Source organism: Bos taurus, chromosome 1 (genome assembly GCF_002263795.3).
Source record: "Bos taurus isolate L1 Dominette 01449 registration number 42190680 breed Hereford chromosome 1, ARS-UCD2.0, whole genome shotgun sequence".
In the NCBI taxonomy this organism is placed as follows: Eukaryota; Metazoa; Chordata; class Mammalia; order Artiodactyla; family Bovidae; genus Bos; species Bos taurus.
The window spans coordinates 151,001,805-151,020,186 of NC_037328.1; positions in this window are offsets into that span (position 1 = coordinate 151,001,805).

An 18,382-nucleotide genomic window follows, 5' to 3' on the forward strand; every position below is an offset into this window, starting at 1 on the left:
GTCTTTAGTGGGAAAAGTTGGGGCTGAAAAGGAAGCAGAATTAGAGAGAAGGGATGGGAGAGCTGACAGAGGGGCCTGGATATGGAGACAGTTTACCTCCCTCATGTCAAAACCAAGGTCATCCTTGGCCCAGGTCCTGGGCCCTACCTGGAACAAGGTTGAGAAGGAGGGGCTGGGGCTCCTGGTCTGTAGGAGGATTTCTGCTCACCACACCAAGGTTCCATCTTCTTCCTCAGTGGTAACCTCAACCCCATAGACAAGAACCTCTTCTTCTGAATGCCATGGATCACCTGGGCTCTCTGATGAACCCATGGAGACTGCTTCTCGGAAAATCTTTTCTAAATTCACCAAATAGAATATATAGGATCGCAAAGCAAATCAATGATATTGATATCAGTCCAGTTCAGTTCAGTTCAGTCACTCAGTCGTGTCCGACTCTTTGTGACTCCATGGATTGCAGCACGCCAGGCCTCCCTGTCCATCACCAACTCCCAGAGTTTACGAAAATTCATGTCCATTGAGTCGGTGATGCCATCCAACCATCTCATCCTCTGTCATCCCCTTCTCCTCCCGCCTTCCATCTCTCGCAGCATCAGGGTCTTTTCAAATGAGTCGGCTCTTTGCATCAGGTGGCCAAAGTATTGGAGCTTCAGCTTCAACAAAATATCACAAAATAAATTTGCAGTCTACATGTTTCTTTATTAATTCATTAAATAAAATGACCTGTTGGCACCTCATACACTTATAATATCAATGTCATGTTGAGTCAAAAACAGACCCCAAGACATCTGCAACAATGATAATGCGCCATGAAAGTGTGCGAATTGACAAAATCAAAAGTCCCGCTACTAATCATGGGGAGAGTTCACTTCATGCGTAAGTCAACAAAATGCTAAATATCAGTGAGGCCATTGCAGAAATGGAGACTATTTTTTTTTTCTCACCCAAGTTCACCAACATCAAGCTACTCATCAAGACTTAGGAGAGCTCTTCTAAAAATCCTTGGAGTAATAGCCAAGGATTTTTACTCTCCCGGGAGGGGACAACAGAGAGTCACAGCCTCACCTTGAGGCCCAAGGGGACACCCTCACTTTCAGGTTTGGATGGCTTTCTTTGTTTTTCTTACTGGAAGTCTAGCTGGTTTACAGTGTTTCAGGTGTACAGCAAAGTGATTCCATTATCCATACACATATACTTCCTTTCCGCCATAGGCAATTACACAATATTGAATACAGTTCCCTGAGGGCGTCCCCAGTGGCTCAGCACAAAAGAATCTGCCTGCGATGCAGGAGATGCAAGTTCAGTCCCTGAGTCTGGAAGATCCCCTGGAGGAGGAAATGGCCACCCACTCTCGTATTCTTGCCTGGAGAATCCCATGGACAGAGGAGCCTGGAGGCCTGCAGCCCTTGGGGTCTCAAAGCGTCCGATGCGACCAAGTGACTGAGCAGCTTAGCGATCCACAGCAGGTCCTTGTTGGTTATTTTGCGTAGAGTAGTATGTATCTGTCCATCCCAAATTCCTAATTTATTGCCCCCCCTCCCCGTTTCCCCTTTGGTAACCAGCAAAGAAGAAAATAAGTCTTGGCTCTTGCAGAGCATGCCTTCCACAGTGGGCAGAGGGAAGACAGATCGCAGAGTGATAAACTCGTGTGGAGATGCTGGGTGAGGCGGGTGAGGGGTAGCAAAGCCACACGGGGGCAGGGATCCGGGAGGGCCTTGGGTCAAGGGACTGTTGCACAGATGCTGAAGGAAGGAAGGCAGGGAGGGTGGCAGGGAGTTATTTTAGGAGGGCATCACATGTGGCAGATTTGGAGAAAGACAGGGAGCCAGCAAGGGCGGAGCCTCCCCAGCAGTGGTCCAGGTGCCAGGGGCTCTGGGCTCCGGGGCTGAGTCATGGTGCAGAAGGCTCCCCGGGGACTTTGGGGAGCAGGTGGCTTACCAAGAAGGAGGCTGCTGACGGAGTTGGCGAGTCTGGACCAGAAGGAGGACAGTCTAGAGACACCTGCCTGACTCTGATTCGGTGCTGACTCTGCCATCCAGCCAGGACCCAGGGGCGATAGTGATGGCAGCAACACCAGAACACGGAAGATGAGGAGCCCCTTCTACCCTTAGAGTCTGTGCGCCCTTCAGTAAGGACTGTTGAGCACAGTGGGGAGGACCTTTCATTGACCACACAGGGTGCCGTCTCCAGAAACACACGGGGTGGGGCTGATACCCACACAGGTGCTGAACCGGTCAAAATTCATCCAGCCGTGCAAGCTTCATTTTTGTCTATACAAATCATACTCCACTAACCACTAATAAGTAGCAAAGTGATTAATTTAAAAAATTACAGTAAGTCCCCAACACACCGAGTTTCATTCCAAAAGCGAGTCTCTAAGTCCAGTTTGTTCGTAAGCCCAACACGGTTAGCCTAGGTGTCCAACTAACAGAATCAGTTCTACGGCAGAGTACTGTAATAGGTTCACAATGCTTCTCAAACAACACGAGCATGCATGCTAAGTCACTTTAGTCCCTGACTCTGTGGACCCCTGGACCAGAGCCCACCAAGCTCCTCTGTCCATAGAATTTTCCAGGCAAGAACACTGGAGTGGGTTGCTATGCCCTCCTCCAGGGGATCTTCCCCACCCAGGGATCAAACCCGCTTCTCTCATGCCTCCTGCATTGACAAGAGGGTTCTTTACCACCAGGGCCACCTGGGAGGCCCTCATACAACACAAATAATACATTAAAAACAAACAAACATAAACAATAAAGCATTTTAATCTTACAGTACGGTACCTTGAAAAAGCACAGAGTACAGTGCAGTGGCACTCAGGGGTACGTTTGCATCTGCCAAAGTTAGCAACTCGAAGGTTCCTACGTATGGAACTTAATTATAAATCTAGACCAAGCCTTGTACAAGGTTCTGAGTTCCCTCGGTTCTCTGTTTCTGATTTCAACACTTGCATGATCTTTGTAATGTGACCACCACTATTCTAAATATCTGCATAGATGAATGCAGCTAATCACCAGATAGACACAATTAACAGCTTCATGTTGCTGGTACGGAACGGGAGGCACAGAAAGTTCATGGGATTCAGTCATGTCTGAAAAGAGAATAAGTGGCAGAGCTGAGACCATCCTCGACCTCCCTCACAAAGCAATTCCGAGAACCCAGAGGGCTCTGAAGAGTGCCAGGAGCCTGCACCAGTGAGTGCTAGCCACGTCTGGCCAGAGGGCCCCCTAGGAGGGCTTGGAGGCTGTTTTTCTGTGGAGTTAGGAACTGCCAATCAGTGGTCAGAAGCCAACCAGGACCCTAAGACTGATAATCATCCCTCCACTTCCCTCCAGGAGACAAAATAATTTCCTTAATCCCTTGTCCAAGCAGCCCTGCTTTCCATCCTTAGAGTCATTACTTCTGCTCTTTTCTGAATTCTATCCAATTTTCCTACACCCCTGTACAGCAGGGCTTCCCTGATGGTTCAGACAGTAAAGAATGTGCCTGCAATGCAGGAGACCCGGGTTCAATTGCTGGGTCAGGAAGATCCCCTGGAGAAGGAAATGGCAACCCATGCCAGTACTGTTGCCTGGAAAATCCCATGGACAGAAGAGCCTGGTGGGCTACAGTCCATGGGGTCACAAAAAGTCGGATATGACTGAGCGACTTCACTTTGACGTTTAAAGAAAGTTTGAAATCGTTTACAGTGAAAGACACTGGTAGTGAGACCTTCAATAGACAATCCAGGTTATCAGAAGATTCTGACACCAAAACCCTGGCTTAGATGCCAAACTCAGGGCCCAAGTGTTTAAGGCATCAATGGGTCAATGTTTCTATTTCAAGACCAGAGGTCCAGTGGGCTAGCGAGGGCATCCAGGATGGGTTTGGAGGTCATGACCCCTTGAACACAGGCCTCCAGCCTCCTGCCCCAGCTGGGGGCTCCACTTTCTAAGTGACCACTGGCAAGCTTGGATGTAGCCAGACAGCTGCCTTAAGGCCACACAGAGGGCAATGTCCCCTTCACTAGGTTGGCAGGGTGCAATGTGAAGGGTACACGGAGACCCGCAAACAGAATTCTGCCCCTACCATGAAGCTGTGCAACGTGGGGCCAGTTCCTTCAGCTCTCTGCACTTGATTCTCCTTTTCCATAAAATGGAGATAGTCATACCCTCCTCCTAGGGGTTCTGAAAATCAGAGGTGATAAGAAGTAAAACCCCAGGACAGCAGTAGAAGTTTCCCAAGAGCAGCTTTTGTGATGATGATGGAAAATTCACTCCCTGTGATCCATCCAGACGTGTGCTGTCCAAGAGCCAGAACTTGGGTTTCCACGGTTGTCACTTACAGGCAGACATGGCGAGAGTGAGGCGACATTCCAGGCCTTTCCCACAAGCAGATTTTCACGTCCAAGAGTGTCAGAGATGGGATCACTCAGGGCCTTGGGCAGGAGGGGCAAGAGCATCATGGAAACAGACTGTCAGCTCAGCTGAGTTGACGTGGTGCCTGGGAGAACACGAGCCCCAGCAGCTTGAGAGACCACCCCAGGGCTGCACTTTCGGACGTCTGCTGAAAAGTCCAAGCTGGCCAGGGGGAAGCTGGTGGGCTTAACCAGAAATAACCCAGTGGCCCAGCAAATCTGAACAAGGCTGAACTTCTGGGACCAATCAGGGTTTTTCTTGTGCTATTTTAATTCCAGTGGCGTGCATGCATGCGTGCTTAGTTGCTTCAGTCGTGTCCGACTGTTTGCGACTCTATGGCTCAGAATCCACCAGGCTCCTCTGGCCATGGGATTCTCCAGGCAAGAATACTGGAGCGGGTTGCCATTTCCTTCTCCAGGGATCTTCCCTACCCAGGGATCAAACCCGTGTCTCCTGCATTGCAGGCAGATTCTTTATCGTCTGAGCCACCTGAGGGGCCATAATTCCAAATCAAAAAAAAAAAAAGAAAGAATGAAATTGATGTTAAGTACTGACATGACAAGGTATCCACTATTTTCTGTGAGATGGCAAATAAAAGATTAATGAGTTGCACACAAAAGACATCATCTATATTTATGGTGGTATTTTTCACATGTTTAACTATGCATTTTTTTTTAACATGGGTAGATGAATGGATATATCCCAAACGTTGGATTATGATTATCATCCAGGAATGAGATTAAAGGTGGTATTTTCCTCTATTTTTTACACAACTTCTGAATTGGTAGTTTTCTTTACATGTCTGAATTTTATAATTTAAAAAAAATTTTGATGATAGCTACTGAGACTGTCCATTCTGAAGGAGATCAGCCCTGGGATTTCTTTGGAGGAAATGATGCTGAAGCTGAAACTCCAGTACTTTGGCCACCTCATGCGAAGAGTTGACTCATTGGAAAAGACTCTGATGCTGGGAGGGATTGGGGGCAGGAGGAGAAGGGGACGACAGAGGATGAGATGGCTGGATGGCATCGCTGACTTGACGGACGTGGGTCTGGGTGAACTCCGGGAATTGGTGATGGACAGGGAGGCCTGGCGTGCTGTGATTCATGGGGTTGCAAAGAGTCGGACACGACTGAGCGACTGAACTGAACTGAACTGAGACTGAGAAATGGAATATTTCCTGCCCGTTGGTAAACAGGTAAACAGGGATATCACAGTTTATCAGCGATTGCAGCCCTCCAGTGTGAGGTCCCAAGACCTAGAGGACTCAGGAAGGAGAGGAATCCCTGCAGTTTAGCATTTAGCATCCATCAGACTGAGGCCACTCCCCAGGTGAGCCCCAAGGGCGCTCAGGATGTGGAAAACCCAAGATGCTGGCCCCCGATAGCTGAGATGTGTGTGGAAGGAACGCTTTAGCGGGCCCAGACTCTTGCATCTTCCCTTGCGTGGAAAGACACTAAATTCCCTAACTTGGGGTATCAGGTTTTCTTTGATTAACAATCATCCTTCGATGTTCCGACTACTTGCCTTTTGTGGTCAAACTTCTATCTGACCCAGGTTTTCCCCTCGCCTCCTCGAAGAAGCAGATCTCTCAGGGTTACTTGAAATGCTGCCTCCTGGGCTTGACGTCCTAAAAATTCGCATCGAATAAGACGTAACTAACTTTTGTGTTGTCAAACATAACCCAGCTTTTAGGTTGTGAATTATTTTTAAGTCTCTTCACAAACCAGAATGTGGGATGAAAGCACTGATTTTTGTATATTGGATTTAAAAACAACGCTTGTGGTTTCTCAACTTTTAAAAATCACTTTCCCAAAACATCTTCGGTGATTTAAGAATTTTTTCTCTAACGGCCCTTGGTGGATTTTTTTTTTTTTTTTTTAATTATTGTGACTTGATCGTTCTGTGAGAATCAGAGGCTGTTAGAGTTGGAAGCAATGATGGGATGGCAGTGAATCTGCTTTGGGATTATTCCCTTCTTCTCTTCCTGCTGGAAGGAGCCTTGTCTCATTGCTGGGCAGCCCCACGCTCGCTGGGCAAAATCTGACACAGGGAGCCTTTGCGGAAGAGAAAGCCCCCTCTTCCGGGAAAACATTCAGCACCTGAACCCTTACCATTGGGGAAATTGTGTCTGGGGGTTCGTACGGCTTAAGAACCTCTAGCATGCTGCTGTCAGCTAAAGACTATAGTCATAGCCTGACAGGAGAGACTTATTTTATTTGAGGAGAGTGCTTAGGACTCCAAGCCCTGGAGACAGCATCTCAGTAGCTAGAGAAAACTGCTCCAAGGGGGACAGAAGGGGAAGTCAGGCTCTATACAAGTTTGCAACACAGGGAGCTGCTGCCAAGTCACTTCAGTCGTGTCCGACTCTGTGCGACCCCATAGACAGCAGCCCACCAGGCTCCCCCCGTCCCTGGGATTCTCCAGGCAAGAACACTGGAGTGGGTTGCCATTTCCTTCTCCAATGCAGGAAAGTGAAAAGTGAAAGTGAAGTCGCTCAGTCATGTCCTACTCTTAGCGACCCCATGGACTGCAGCCCACCAGGCTCCTCCGTCCATGGGATTTTCCAGGCAAGAGTGCTGGAGTGGGGTGCCATCGCCTTCTCCAACACAGGGAGCAGGCAGTCTCAACATCAAAGATCAGATAGCAAGTTGAGGAATTTCGTGTTCTTTGTAGGGGAAGATGCAAGCCTCTGGGCTCACTGAATTTGTTCCTTTCATATGCACCTCAGCTATCTGGGGTCAATCCTGTTTCCTTGCCCATCTCTAAGGAGTGGCAGATGACTGCTTCTTGCCAACCCAGCTCCTCAGCAATCACCCTAGGGGGTGGTAGCATCTGCTGGATCCCAGTTTGGGGAGCCCTCCTTCATATCTGGAGGCCAGAAATCACTGAAGTCTATAACATTTCTTGTGTGTTGGTACGGCAGAGATATTTTCATTTCACACTGCCTTGGGGTACCTACACACCGGAGGGCCAGCTGTCTTTCTGTCCCTCTTCTTCCAAACCTTGAAGGTTATTACTCTGACCCACTGGACCCACTGTGATGTTTGAAACCATCCATTGCAAATGCCAGTTTCAAATGGCTTGCTTGTGGATAAGAGCCAAGGAAAACTTCCAAACATCAGGTGACCAGCCAATTTGCATTTTAAATGGCTGCTGCTGCTCCTGCTGCTGCTAAGTCGCTTCAGTCGTGGCCGACTCTGTGCAACCCCAGAGACGGCAGCCCACCAGGCTCCACCGTCCCTGGGATTCTCCAGGCAAGAACATGGGAGTGGGTTGCCATATCCTTCTCCAATGCATGAAAGTGAAAAGTGAAAGTGAAGTCACTCAGTCGTGTCCAAATCTTCACGACCCCATGGACTGCAGCCTACCAGGCTCCTCTGTCCATGGGATTTTAGAGGCAAGAGTACTGGAGTGGGGTGCCATTGCCTTCTCCGCATTTTAAACGGCAGTCACAGGCAAAGAATGGAGCCAAGGAAGGCCTATGGGCCCATGGTTGTTGTTCAGTTGCTCAGTCCTGTCTGACTCTTTGTGACCCCATGGACTGCAGTTCACCAGGCCCCCCTGTCCTTCACCATCTCCTGGAGTTTGCTCAAACTCATGTCCATTGAGTTGGTGATGCCATCCAACCATCTCATCCTCTGTTGTCCCCGCCTCCTCCCGCCTTCAATCTTTCCCAGAATCAGGGTCTTTCCCAATGAGTTAGCTCTTCAAGTTAGGTGGCCAAAGTATTGGAGCTTCAGCTTCAGCATCAGTCCTTCCAGTGAATATTCAGGGTGGATTTCCTTTAGGTTGGTCTGGTTTGATCTCCTTGCTGCCCAAGGGATTCTCAAGAGTCTTTTCCAGCACCAGAGTTCAAAAGCATCCATTCTTTGGTACTCAGCCTTTTTTACCGTCCAGCTCTCATGGAGTGAGAAGTGAAGTGATGGGACTGGATGCCATGAAATTCATTTTTTGAATGTTGAGTTTTAAGCCCAGGTTTTTTTCCTCTCCTTTTTCACCTTCATCAAGAAGGTCTTTAATTCCTCTTTGCTTTCTTGCAGGGCCAGGGACCAGCCTGCAAGAAGAACAATTTACAAGCCTTTCAGAAAGCTCCTGGACTTTTGGTTCCGCCACACTCCTTATGCTATGCTTCTCTGACTTACCTATGGGTGCTGCCGCCTTGTCATGGAGCAGTCCCCCAGCTTGTCTCTACGTTCTCTGCATTCCACACTTCTTCCATTCTGTATCCCTCCCACCACCACCCCCTCCAAGTCTCTTCCTTTTTTCCATTTTATCTTCCTCCCCTAAACTCTGTAGTAACCAGAATGTGGGATGAAAACATCATTTTTGTATATTGGATTAAAAACAATGCTTGTAATATTTTAACTTTTAAAAATTATTTTCCCAAAACACCTTCAGTGATTTAAGAGGTTTTTCCCCTTAATTACCCTGGATGGATTTTTTTAAAAAAAACTATTATGATTTGACTGCTTGTCTATTTTTAAACCATCTTTTTCAAAATGTTCATCAGGTGATTTTTTAAAATCTATATTTACATCTTTCAAAAAACTATTCTTCAGTCAGAAAGAGAAAAACGAATGTTGTTTATTAATGCTTATATGTGGAATCTAGAAAGACGGTTTTGATGAACTTATTTGCAAGGCAGCAACAGAGACGCAGATATAGAGAACAGACTTATGAACGCGGGCGGAGGGTAGGAAGGAGAAGGTGAGACAAATGGAGAGAGTGGCATGGAAACACATACACTAACAGACGTAAAATAGACAGCCAGGGGGAATTTGCTACAACAGGCTCAGGGAACTCAAACTGGGACTCTGTGACAACCTAGAGGAGTGGGATGGGGTGGGAGGTGGGAGGGAGGCTCAAGACGCAGGGGATGTATGCCTACCTACAGCTGATCCACATTGATGTATGACGGAAACCAACACAGTATTGTAGTTATCCTTCAATTAAAAAATTAAGAACAAAACTATTCTTCACTCGAGACTTAATGATTTAGCAGAACAACAGTGTATGACATCCTCTACTGAGAATAAGAATAAAGAAGGGGAACTGAAGGCTTCCAAGGGCCCAGACGCATCCTATAAGAGTTCATCTACAGCTTACATACTTTTAATGCCCTGGATAAAGCCACCATCAGCCCATGGCTCTTTGAACCCCATTTCATTACCCAGATATCAAATCCAGTGAAGGTCTTTGAACCCTCGTCCATCACCCAGATATCAAATCACCAATGACCTTCCATAACTGGTTCACACTAACAAGACCATGTTGGAGAAAACACAATCTATAAACACCAGACAAGGCTCAAGATGGTCATGATTATACTCGTCCAGTCATACCATCATCTAAGAGAAACAAATGCAGTCTACGACCAATACCAGGTAAAGTGGTTTGGACCATTGTGAAATACCTGCTGAAGCTGGACTGAAGCAGACTGAGGGCCACCGATGGGAACCCACACCAGCAACAGGAGCCCCCACTGTCTCCCCAAGGGCAAAGGGGCAAGTGTCTCTGCTGCAGTTAAAGTCCATTTCTATCAACTGCACAACAGACGGGTTAGAGGGAAGAATCAGGTTCATGGAGTGGACGTGAAGCGTGATCCAAGACTTCAAAGACACACAGCCCAGGTGGCAAGTAGAAACGCATCCTACACTGGGTTAGTCACTGGCAGAAATAGAAATCAAGAGATGGGGCCATGACTCTCCAACATGAATTCTTGCATTATTCGTACTTCTCTGGTCTTGTAGGTGTCAGAGAGGCTGACCAGAGGAAGTGAATCACTTCCCGTGGTCGCTCCTCTGCCCACAGTTGTGCTATTTTTGACTATCGGCATAAAAATCATAAATCCAACCCTGGGCGTGTATGTTATTTGTTTAACGAGTACCCAATAGGATAAGGTGGAGGTGGAGACATAAATGGGCAGAACTGAGCCAGCAAGGAGGCAGCGGTTCAAAAAATTCCCCCAGATAAAGACAATCTTTTTCATAACTTCTTTTGGAGAATTTGGCCAAAAAACAAGAAACAGCATTTTAGAATCACTTCTTGGAGTAGTTTTCCACTCCCTATGGAAGCAACTAATGTTTAAAGCAAAACAGCTGCCCAACTTTCATAGTGTCTATAGTGCAGTAAATTACTCAAAATACTCCAGCCACCAGTTGAGATGACTTTAGAAAATCTGTCCTTTATCAGTGCTATTTCCTTCACTTCAAATATGCATCATCATTTATACAAAATCTGTGAATAATTAGACAAGAAGCGTGAGATGATTCATGAAGAGATGCTTGCATAATAAAAGGAGCATTTCACTCTAACAAAGAATGAGCTGGTGTATTCGTTAGCTAGGGCTGCCATAGCAAATACCACAGGTCACAGATTGGGGGCGGGGGGAGTGTAAAACAGCAGAAACTTATTTTCTCACAGTTGAAGAGGTCAGAAGCCCAAGGTCAAGGTGTGAGCTTGTAGAGGTGTCATCTCTCCGTGTCTTCATACCATCTCCCCTCTGCATGCGCCTGTGCCCAAATCTCTCTTCTGAGAGGGAAACCAGTCCTACTGGATCAGGACCCATCTGAATCATCTCATTCTATCTTAATAATTTTCCCCTTCATGGGTCACAGCCTTGTAGTGGCGAAGGGGCTTGCATTAACTCAGTGAAGCTATGAGCCATGCCATGCAGGACTACCCAAGACAGATGGGTCATAGTGCAGAGTTCTGATGAAACGTGGTCCACTGGAGGAGGAAATGGCAACCCACTCCAGTATTCTTGCCTGGAGAACCCCATGGACGGTATGAAAAGGCAAAAGGATACGACACCAGAAGATGAGCCACCCAGGTCAGAAGGTGTCCAATATGCTACTGGGGAAGAGCAGAGAACAGTTATTAATACTAACAACTCCAGAAAGAATGAAGAGGGTGGGCTAAGGTGGAAATGGCACTCGGATATGGATGTGTCGGGTGGTAAAAGTAAAGTTTGATGCTACAAAGAACAGTATTGCATAGGAACCTGGAATGTTAGGCGCATGAGTCAAGGTAAATTGGACGTGGTCAAGCAGGATTAAGGTTAAGATTAAATACCAACATATTAGAAATTGATGAACTAAGATGGATGAGAATGGGCAAATTTAATTCACTATATCTACTACTGTGGGCAAGAATCCCTTAGAAGAAATGGAGTAGCCATCATAGTCAACAAAAGAGTTCAAAATACAGTGCTTGAGTGCAACCTCAAAAGCAACAGAATGATCTTGGTTCGTTTCTAAGGCAACCATTCAACATCATAGTAATCCAAGTCTATGTCCAATCACTGATGCTGAAGAAGCTAAAGTTGACCAGTTCTATGAAGATCTATAAGAGCTTCTAGAACTGACACCAAAAAAAAAAAAAAAGGTGTCTTTTTCATCATAGGGGACTGGAATGCAAAAGTAGGCAGTCAAGAGATACCTTGAGTAACAGGCAAGTTTGGCCTTGAAATACAAAATGAAGCAGGGCAAAGGCTAGCAGAGTTTTGCCAAGAGAACACACTGCTCACAGCAAACATCCTCTTCCAACAACACAAGAGATGACTCTACATGTGCACATCACCAGATGGTCAACACCAAAATCAGATTGATTATGTTCTTTGCAGCCAAAGATAGAGAAGCTCTATATAGTCAGCAAAAACAACACCTGGAGATGACTGTGGCTCAGATCAAGAATTCCTTATTATAAAACTCAGGCTTAAATTGAACAAAGTGTGGAAAACCATTAGGTCATTCAGGTATGACCTATATCAAATCCCTTATATACAGTGGAAGTGATGAAAAGATTGAAGGGATGAGATCTGGTAGACAGAGTGCCTGAAGAACTATGGACAGAGGATTGTAACTTTGTACAGGAGATAGTGACCAAAACCATCTCAAGGGAAAATAAATCCAAGAAGGCAAAGTGATTATCTTTGCCTTCAAATAACTGAGGGAAGAAGAGAAACAACAGGCAAAGGAGAAAAGGAAAGATACACCCAGCTGAATGCAGAGTTCCAGAGAATAGCAAGGAGAGATAAGAAGGCCTTCTTCAATGAACAATGCAAAGAAATAGAGGGAAACAATAGAATGGGAAAGACTAGAGATCTCTTCAAGAAAATTAGAGATACCAAGAGAACGTTTCATGCAAAGATGGGCACAATAAAGGGCAGAAAAGGTAAGGACCCAACAGAAGCAGAAGATACTAAGAAGAGGAGGCAAGAATACACACAGGAACTATGCAAGAAAGGTCTTAATGACCCAGATAATCACCATGGTATGGTCACTCACCTAGAGCTGGACATTCTAGAGTGTGATGTCAAGTGGGCCTTAGGAAGCATCACTACAAACAAAGCTAGAGGAGGTGATGGAATTCCACCTGAGCTATTTCAAATCCTGAAAGATAATGCTATTAATATGCTGTATTAAATATTCCAGCAAATTCGGAAAACTCAGCAGTGGCCGCAGGACTGGAAAAGGTCAGTTTTCATTCCAGTCCCAAAGAAAGGCAATGCCAAAGAATGCTCAAACTACCATACAACTGTGCTCATTTCACATGCTGCTAAGGTTAGGCTCAAAATCCTTTTAAGCAAGGATTCAACACCACATGAACCAAAAACTTCCAGATGTACAATCGAGGTTTTGAAGAGGCAAAAGAACCAGAGATCAACTTGCCAACACTCATTGGATCATGGAGAAAGCAAGGGAGTTCCAGGAAAACATCTACTTCTGCCTCATTGACTACACTAAAGTCTTTGACTCAAAGTATGAGCCTGGCAGGCTGCAGTCCATGGGGTCGCAGAGTCAGACATGACCTAGTGACTGAACAACAGCAAACTCAGTTTCCTCTGCAAAGGCTCTGTCTCCTAAAAAGGTCAGATTCTGGGGTACTGGGGTCAGGACTTCACCGTATAAATTCGAGGTGGGAAGGAGAGGGACCACAATTCAGTTCGTTACAGATAAAAAGTCCAAGTAAGAATTGAATGTCTCTGTTATGTTGTGATTTCAACACATACTAGGATTTCTCAGACATTAAATATCCATCTAATCCCTCAAGGCTCTCTGCTACCACGTTTATCCCCCACATAGATGCAGAGAGAGGAAAGCCAACACTGAATTCTGGAAGAGGTGCTGCTCCCTGACCTGCACGCTGCAAACACCAATAATCAGAGACCAGGTGCTCCTCCTGTTACCAAAGGCAAGTTCGTGTGCCCAGCGCATAGTAAGGCCAAGCGATACCAAAACGTCGGGGTTTGGAGGACAGCGGGGCTTATTGCAGGGCCATGCAATGAGAGGGGGTGGCTCATGCTCCCCAAAATGCCAAACTCCCCAAAGGGTTTCAGTTAAGTATTTTTAAAGGCAAGGTGAGGGAGGTCCGTGTTTGGTGGTTGCAAACTTCTTGACATCAGAATCCTTTGTTCTTGCAGCTGTCCATTTAGGTAAGGATATTCTTATAAACTCCAACAAGATAAATGTTTTTCTCTGTTCTACAACTTTTTATCTGTATATACATCAGTCAGTCAGTTCAGTTGCTCAGTCATGTCCGACTCTTTGCGACCCCACGGACTGCAGCACACCAGGCCTCCCTGTCCATCACCAACTCCCAGAGCTTACTCAAACTCATATCCATAGAGTTGGTGATGCCATCCAACCATCTCATCCTCTGTCGTCCCCTTCTCCTCCCGCCTTCAACCTTGCCCAGCATCAGAGCCTTTTCCAATGAGGCAGTTCTTTGTATCAGGTGGTCAAAGTATTGGAACTGCAGCTTCAGCATCAGTCCTTCCAGTGAATATTCGCACTGATTTCCTTTAGGATGGACTGGTTGGATCTCCTTGCAGTCCAGGGGACTCTGAAGAGTCTTCTCCAGTGTTTGGTCCGTACTGACCTACTTGTCCAAACACAGCCCTGCATCTTCTCCAACTGATTTCCAGAGAAGTGTTGCTTCAATTGCACTGTAAGAGAAGACAGCCTCCAGGTCTTGGCTTCCCTTCATCATCTCCTGTAGGATCAGGACTTTTCCTTGCTCTGGCTAAGGGGTGGTGGTGAGAGTTGAAGCCACCGGTCGTAGACAGGGTCGTTTTTTGCTTTGAGAGGAGCTAAGAACAGCTCTCCTAGGAGCCAGGATAGGAAGACGACAACACCTCCTATTAAACAGCCTCCTGTCCCCCGACCTCCTTTGGTGCCTTTCCAGCAGCAGCCCTGGCGGCATCTCTCTTTAGCTGTTTGAGGCTCAGAGCCGTGTCTCTGATTTGCTGGCTTAGTAGAGCTCTAGGCAGTAGCCGATGAGCCTTCCCTGAATGTTGCCAGAGGAGATGCGCTCAGTTGCTAAGTCATGTCCAACTCTTTCAACCCATGGACTGTAGCCCACCAGGCTTCTCTGTCCATGAGATTCTCCAGAACGAATACTGGATTGGGTTTCCACTTCCTTCTCCAGGGAATCTTCTAGACCCAGGGATCAAGCCTGCATCTCCTGCATTGACAGGTGGGTTCTTTACCACTGAGATACCAGGGAAAAGTTGCTGAAAGTGTAAGTGAAGTCGTTCAGTTGTGTCTGGCTCTTTGAGACCCCATGGCATAGCCTACCTGGGTCTTATGTCCATGGAACTTTTCAGGCAAGAATACTGGAGTGGGTTGCCATTTCCTTCTCCAGGGGATCTTCCTGATCCAGGGATCAAACCTAGGTCTCCCACATTACAGGCAGATGCTTTACCGTCTGAGCCACCAGGGAAGCCCATGTTGCTGAAACTGGGATTGAAAACACATAGTGTGATGTTACCTCTTTACTTCGAGAACCATTTCCTGAACTACAGGTTCCCTTCTACTTTGTGCTGAAGGCAAATCCAGTCCTCTGCTTGAAGGAGAACAGTTATGGAAATCTCTCCAGTGTGGAATAGTGGCTCGGATTTGCAGGCTATAAACACAGAGACTGGGGATCTTATTTTTCATCCTCATAGTAATTAACTCATCAGCAAGTGCACCTCTGGTAAATACGCATGAGAGGGCAACTGCCTTTCAGAGGAAGTATAAAGCCTCATGAAACCCTTGTTAAGGAGATTGTATCTGGGATGTGTCCCATGACAAGGAATTTTCAAATAGCATTAGAAACTTTGGTTTGGATGCTAACATTTGCTCTGTCTCGTTCATCTTGAATCATGGTGTTAACTGGGTTTTCATCACACTCATATGCTCTTCATATTTGAAAAATGAGGACCTATCCATGGGATATTTTCCCCATGTACTAAGTCCAGTGGGCAGCAGACACTGCTTGACTCTGCTCAGACCTGGGGTGTCCGTTTCAGGTCATCATTTCAGCTCCATCTCAGATTGCAAAATCTTTGAGGGCAAGGGCTGTGGGCTAGAGAACTTGCTTGGAGCGCCCAGGTCAGCAGGTTGTAGCAGATGCAACTGTCCTTGCATGGGAACCAAGTTTGGCAACTCCCCAGGGCAGGTGTTTGCAGCTCCCTCAGGGCCTCTCTGGGCCACAAGTCCCAGGCAAACCTCAGAATGACTTGCTGGCAGCTTCACACTTCATCTGCTTGTTCTCTCGAGTTCCCTGGATGACTTTTTAATTGGATAGCAACTTTCTCCACTAGGTCATGGGTTCAAGAGCAGCCCAGGTCCCCTGCACACGACCATGAAATGCTCCTTTGTTCTCCCTGTGTCCAGGGTGCCCAGAATCACGCAAACACCTTAGGGCTGCCCGTCCCTGCTCTGCCCCTTTCCCACGCTGGGACATAAGCTGAGCTGGCTTTGAATCACTGAGTTTTTGCAGAGCTCCGCAATGGGAGGCCACCACGAGGAGCCAGACCACAGAGACAGGAGCAAAACCAAGGAGCTGCAGGAAGCTGATGTGACCTGTGGGACTCTGACACCTTCCTGTCCTCTGGGCCCCTGAGGCTGTCTCCGCCATCAGCAACCCGGGCCCAGGCAGGTCAGAGTGGGTCACAGAGCCCTTCCATCGGAGAAACAGGCCAAGAGGGACTTGTCAAAAAACAAACTGTACAGACTGGCAAAATAAACACAAATTCATGAGGCGATATTTTCATTCTGAGAATATAATCGCTATTCTCGTCATTTTCACAGGGCAGACCCATCCTCACCTCTGACTTCTTTAATTTTAAAAATGTGAACGATCTTCATTGTTGCTGTTGTCAGAATATTAAACTGCTCAGCATGTGAACTTGGAGTGCAGCACCCCACCCCCACCTGCCAAGAGGGCTGTGCGAAACAGTTTTGTTTTGATTCCAAGGACTAAAAGGATATTTTCGTTTTCCCAAGTTACCTGGAAGTTTTCTGGCCCTAAGCGTGACTTCATCTAAGGGAAGGACAACGGTCCTTCTCCTCCAGCCCTGAGACCACAGCCCTCTTCTGCCTGGAACATCAGCTTTGCCAATAAGAGAGAACTTCTCATCATTCATGTATAAAATGAACTGAGAAGTTCTCACCAGGGGCAAGCCAGCCAGCTGACGGAGGCCAAGGAGAGCCAGTTCTAGAGTCCACATTCCACCTGAAGTCTGGGATGTGTGCAGTCTGCTTGGGCTGCAGAACACCATAGCCAGGGAGGCTTACACAGTGGAAGTGTGTTGTCTCACAGGTCCAGAGAGCACAGAGTCTAGATCAAGACTCCAGCAGGCCTGGGCTCCCGTTGAGGGCTCTTTTCCTCCTCACACACGGCAGCCTTCTTACTGCATCTTCTTGCAGCCTTTCCTTGCAGAGAGACAGGCAGTGAGCTCTCCAGCATCTCTTCTTATAAGGACATTAATCCTATGGCATCAGGGCCCACCCTTTGACCTCATTTAACTTTAATTAACAAAGGTCTGTCTAGTCAAGGCTATGGTTTTTCCAGTTGTCATGTATGGATGTGAGAGTTGGACTATAAAGAAAGCTGAGCATGGAAGAACTGATGCTTTTGAGCTGTGGTGTTGGAGAAGACTCTTGAGAGTCCCTTGGACTGCAAGAAGATCCAACCAGTCCATCCTAAAGGAGATCAGTCCTGAGTGTTCATTGGAAGGACTGATGTTGAAGCTGAAACTCCAATCCTTTGGCCACCTGATGCGAAGAGCTGGCTAATTTGAAAAGACCTTGATGCTGGGAAAGATTGAGGGCAGGAGGAAAAGGGGATGACAGAGGATGAGATGGTTGGATAGAATCACCTAATCAATGGACATGAGTTTGAGTAAGCTCCAGGAGTTGGTGATGGACAGGGAGGCCTGGTGTGCTGCAGTTCATGGGGTCGCAAAGAGTCGGACACAACTGAGTGACTGAAATGAACTGAACTGAACTGAATCTTAATTATTTTCTCTGATGCTGGGAAAGATTGAAGGCAGAGGGAAAAGAGGGCAACAGAGGATGAGATGGTTGGATGGCATCACCGACTCGAAGGCCATGAACTTGGGCAAACTCTGGGAGATGGAGAGGGACGAGGAGGCCTGGCGTGCTGCAGTCCCTGGGACGGCCAAGAGTTGGACACAACTTGGCAGCTGAACAACACAGCAACAACCTTCTTCAGCGCCCCAAACACTGCCACATTGGGAACTGGAGCTTTAACACAAGAACAGGAGAGGGTGGGGTGTTGAGAGACGCAACTGCTTCATCCCGAACAGTCACATAAAAAAGCACTTTCCTGGACCTCTGTGATTCTCCGTTCATTCACGTGTTATTTGTTTCTTTAATGCCTGTTCACTGAAGTTTCTACATACCAGGTGCTGGATTATAGCAGTGAGCAGCAAGCAGCGGCCCCTCAGGGAGATACCTCCCTGGGGCAGGGGACAGACAAATAAACCCACAAAGAAATAAGAAAATGTCGTGTGACACATCCCACATCGAGAATACACTGCTTTTCATGTGTGCTCAGCTTTATGCCAGTCCTGAAATAATCTGGCTTGCAGTTTCTGATAGAAAGTCTGTCTTTATCCCTTCTTTAACCTTTGCTGAACAGGATGAATATCTTCCAATTTTTGCAAGTGATGTCCTCAAATTTTTTTAGAC